The sequence below is a fragment of the Molossus molossus genome, unplaced genomic scaffold (assembly GCF_014108415.1).
Source record: "Molossus molossus isolate mMolMol1 unplaced genomic scaffold, mMolMol1.p scaffold_m16_p_2, whole genome shotgun sequence".
Lineage (NCBI taxonomy): Eukaryota > Metazoa > Chordata > Mammalia > Chiroptera > Molossidae > Molossus > Molossus molossus.
Genome location: NW_023425355.1, coordinates 130,740,103 through 130,745,370, shown reverse-complemented (window position 1 = coordinate 130,745,370; position 5,268 = coordinate 130,740,103). Strand labels below are relative to the sequence as shown.

General features: G+C 45.6%; 1 pseudogene; it reads right to left on the bottom strand.

The window, feature by feature from the left end:
- Positions 1 to 1,466: 1,466 nt before the first annotated feature.
- LOC118635531 lies at positions 1,467 to 4,013 on the bottom strand (annotated as a pseudogene).
- Between the last annotated feature and the right edge of the window lie 1,255 nt (positions 4,014 to 5,268).

Sequence of the window (5,268 nt, the reverse complement as noted above, 5' to 3'; positions counted from 1 at the left end):
GTCTGAAAGAGAGGGTAGTGGTCTTTTCCCCTTCCCACCAACACGTGCTAATAAACTGGGCGTATGGATTGTCCACTCTGCTATTCTCTCTAGGGCTATGAGGCAGCTGTCAAAATCAAATCAATAGACACTTTGGTGACTTAGGTCCCTGAACAACCTTAATATGGGAGTCACTTAATTAATGCTCCATTCTTTATATATATATAAGAAGATATGTTTTTATAACCACAGACATCCAAAAAAAGAAAAAAAAAAGCTTTAAACATGTAATAGTTCCTGAGAAGAGCCTTCCTTGAAACTGTTTACTACAGTTAGGATATAAGCAAAGTGACAATTGCAGGGGAAAACAACCTAAAATTGGTATTACATCTGTTTAATATCTTTTTTTTTTTAATCTTCACCCGAGGATATTTTTACATTTATCTTCAGAAAAAGTGGGAGGGGAGAGAGAGAGACATCGATGTGAGAGAGACACATCGACTGGTTGCCACCCACGTGACCTCAACTGGGGCCAGGACCAACCGCAACCGAGGTATGTGCCCTTGGCTGGAATTGAACCCAGGACTCCCTGGTCCGCAGGCCGACGCTCTAACCACTGAACCAAACCGGCCGGGGCTGTTTAATATCTTTAATAATTCTATTTCTAAATCCTTCCACAAAAGGGCATTACAGTTCTTCAATTTATTGCAAACATATCTTTTTAAAAAATATATTTTTATTGATTTTTTTTAGAGAGAGAGGAAAGGAGAGAGAGGGATAGAAACATTGATGAGAGCCCTGGCCGGTTTGGCTCAGCGGTTAGAGCGTCGGCCTGCGGTCCTAATAGACCCGGGTTCGGTTCCCGCTAAGGGCGTGTACCTTGGTTGCAGTTTGTCCCCGGCCCTGGTTGGTCGTGCGGGTGGCAACCACTTGATGTGTCCCTTTCACGTCGACGTTTCTCTCTCTCTCTCTCTCTCCCTCCCCTCTACCTGAACAAAAAATGGAAAAAATGTCCTCGGATGAGGATGATAAAAAAAAAAAAGAAACATTGATGAGAGAGAGAAACATCCATCGGCTGCCTCCTGCATGCCCCCTACTGGGGATCAAGCCCACAACCCGGGCATGTGCCCTGACTGGGAACCGAACTGGGACCTCTCAGTCCCTGGGACGATGCTCAATCCACTGAGCCACACCGGCGGGTTATTACAAACATATCTTTAAAAAAAAAGTCAGCCCTAATGTTGAAGCTATAATATAAATTTTTAATTATTGGTATTATACTGTAAAGCACAGTGAAGAACATCTGCTTTAAATAAATAAAAGCCATGTTTTGTTCAGGATATTGTTGCACACGTACCATATAGGTGGTTTTACAGCAGATACTAGGTTGCCACACTTCAGATGGCAAGATGCTAAGTTATGAGTTTGATATTGTCTCACCAGTTGTCTCTTGTCGCCCTGGCATGTAATGTTCAGAGACCACCTTGTCACCACCCTTCTCTTCTCACAGGTGACTCCACTGTGGTAGAACACTCATATCCGTGAGATGCAAGGTCTAGCAAAAAGCCTCCCACACATCCGCTAGATAGCACCATGTTGCTTGACAAAGTCTGTTGCCTTTTCAAGTATGGTGTTGATTTCAGTTACTGCCTTATTTGCTTATTTCTTTTTTTATTATTATTATTATTATTATTGTTGTTATTATTATTATTATTTTAAATCCTCCCCCGAGGATACTTTTCCATTTATCTTCAGATGGAGTGGGAAGGAAAGACAGAGAGAGAGAAACATCGATGTGAGAGAGACATCAAGTGGCTGCCTTCCTCACAACCCTGACCAGGGCCGGGAACGAACTGCAACCGAGGCACGTGCCCTTTACCGGGATCGAACCCACGACTCTTCGGTTTGTGGGTCCACGCTCTAACTGCAGAGCCAAACCGGCCAGGGCATTATTTTTTAATTTATTTTTTATTTGCTTATTTCTTCATCTGCCTTTTGCTTTGTTTACACCTTTTTCATCTTTCTTCCAGTCGATCCGCGCAGAGCCATTGTGACAGGCAGTCTGAAGGAGAACAAAGCTACCACCTATCGCTGTTGCTGCAAGTTTTCCAACTTTCTGCAACAAAAATCCTGCACACCAGCCAGTCACTCCACCCATCAATCTGGGTGGCTACCGAGTACTTTTCTACCATAGGTCCAGAACTGTGGCCCACAACACAATTCCACCAGTGGGGTCTTCTTGCATACTCAGTTAAATCCAACACTTCTTAAGAGCCATCAACAATTTCACATTCTTGGGGAGGGGGGGTTCTCAGTCGCCATGATACTGCCAGCAGCCTGAATTGAAGGTTAATGCCCCATTCTTATAGTTTCCATTCCTGTTCCATTTCATTGGCATCTCTGTTAACAAATCAAACTCTCTCTCTTTTTTTTTTTATCTCACCCGAGGACTTTTTTTTCCATTTTTTGTTCAGATAGAGTGAGAGGGAGAGAGAGGAAGGGGGGGGGAGAGAGAGAGAGAGAAACATTGACGTGAAAGGGACACATCGAGTGGCTGCCACCTGCACGACCAACCGGGGCCGGGACAAACTGCAACTGAGGTACGCGCCCTTAGCAGGAACCGAACCCGGGTCTCTCCAGACCGCAGGCCGACGCTCTAACTGCTGAGCCAAACCGGCCAGGGCAGATCAAACTCTCTTGATCTGGCACCTTAAGAGGCACGTCTCACTGCTTGATCATGTTTCTGGAAGCAAGTGTTCCACGTCAGTGATTTGAAAGCCTATGTTTTGCCAGCCTCACAGAGGCTGCTCAGTCCCAGGGGGTGATGGCACTGGTGAAGCCTAGAGTCTTCAGTGAATGCAGGCTTGTCTGTCACAAGACCTGTGTCCCTATCCAGGAACAACTTTAATATCTTAAGAAACTGGACATCTGCCCTGGCTGGTGTGGCTCACTGGTTAGAACATTGGCCTGAGGACCAAAGGGCCGTGGGTTTGATTCCCGGTCAAGGGCACCTACCTGGGTTGCAGGTTTGATCCTCGGCCCCAATTGGGGTCATGCAGGAGGCAAACAATCGATGTGTCTCTCTCACTCACATTGATGTTTCTGTCTCTCTCCCCCTCCCTCCCTCCTTCCACTGTCTCTACAAATCAATGGAAAAAGTATCCTCGGGTGAGGATTTACAAAATAAAAGAAAGAAAGAAACTGGACATCTGTGGAGGTTATGTTTTAAATGCCATCTGATTTATGACTTCAGACTTCCTCAATTTGGTAGACTTACATAATACCACATATATTTGGCTTTCTTTCCAATATATACAGTTCTAACAGCATATTCTCCCGAAATTTGCCACCCTGACTACAAACCTCCTGAGGTCCCCCTTCTGGGCTATCTGGGAAGATCTATCACGGCATGGGTCTGGTCAACTCCTGTTCTTTAACATCATTGTTCCAATAGTCTGACATGCATAGTGAAAATGTTTTCTTGTTAAGGTTTAACACAGAAGTTTTTCTCTGAAGTCCAGCTGAATATTATACTTTAAAACCCAAAGATGGCTTATAGTACCCCAAAATGTCGGCCAAGCCCTATGCCCCCTGCTTTGTTGGGGGAAGAAACAAGATGGTCAATAACCACCCCGTGCATGATCTTTTCCTCTCTGTCTTCTACTGGGGAGAAAGCCAAGTTTTGTGTGATTGGAGAGGTAAAAGATGTAGAATACCCAAACCTTCAGCCAAGCAAACACACAACATTGGTTTTTTACTTCATAATCTAAGCCATATGTAGTCTAAAGAAGAACTTGGCAGGTTGTCCTCATCCATTCAACTCATCCTGTGCCCCATGTGGCCAGTCCTTCTGCTAATAGAGAGAAACACCCTTGACCCATTTCCAACATCTTTGCCCCTTCCCCACATTACTTGGTCTTTTTCTTACCTTTGTCATGGGCTGTCAGTTTGACTACTCCATCCAGTTCCTCTCTTGGATGGGGGAGGAGAAGTTTTAGGTCCTGAACGTGGAAGTGGACAGTGGAAGAGTTCATCGTGGTGGTGGGACCCGTGGGAGAAATAATAACAAAGCAATCAGACGTTTCTGTGGAGGATAACTTCCTGTTGGTGTGTATTTTGAACCTAATTATGCTGAAAGAGTTCATGTCTCCTTCTCAGTTTTTAAATACATATTTTTATTTTTTTCCAAATCTTTTTTTCTTTTCTTTTCTTTTTTTTTAAATCCTCACATGAGGATATTTTTATTTTAATCTTCAGATAGAGCTGGAGGGAGAGAGGGAAGAAGAGATAGAGAGAAACATCGATGTGAGAGAGACACATCGATTGGTTGCCACCCACACAACCCCAACCGGGCTGGGGACGAACAGCAACCCCAGGTACGTGCCCTTGGCCGGAATTGAACCGGGACTTCTTGGTCCATGGGCGATGATGCTCTTACCGCTGAGCCATACCGGCCAGGGCCAAATCTTTTTTTTTTTTTTTCTTTATTGATTTTAGAGAGAGAGGAAGGGAGAGGGAGAGAGAGATAAAAACATCAATGAGAGAGAACATCAGTTGGCCGCCTCCTGCATGCCCCCCACTGTGGATCGGCCCACAACCTGGGCATGTGCTCTGACCGGGAATCGAACCGACAACCTCTTGGTGCATGGGTCCACGCTCAATCACTGAGCCACACCGGCGGGGCTAAGTACATATTTTTAAAAAGGCTCCTCCGCTTACCTCAGCCTGTGATGTTTCAGATCCCTCAAGGTGGGGTGGAAAGGACACACGCACACACATACACACACACACACCTCTATCCATAAATACCAGAGGCAACTCGGGTACTTTTTGTGTTGGTTGAGCTTGGTGCCTGCCTTTCATGGCAGTGAATTTCCTCAGATGCTCTGTGATTGTTGCATACGCATATTTGTGTTGGAAACTTCCTGCTTGCACGGCTGTGATGCTGGCTCTGCTTATGGAGCTCATTTTGAGGATTATGGAGCTGGAGCGGAGTGGGGGATGTTTGGCTGCCTCTCTCTCTGTTGGGGATTGCTGGCTTCCTGGGCCAGTTTTAGGCGGAGAGTACATGTGGCTGCTGTCCACTGCTTCGCACAAGGCCCTGGAGAACAAGGGATGAAGAAGAGAAGGAAAGAGGGGAGAGAGAGGGAGTGAGGGAGAGAAGGAGGGAGGGAAAGAGAGAGGGAGAGAGAGAGAGAGAGAGAGAGAGAAACTCCACTTATAGTCTTCAAATTAACCGCTCTGAAGATTGCTCAGCGCTATGGGAATGTCCTTTCTGATTCACTAATA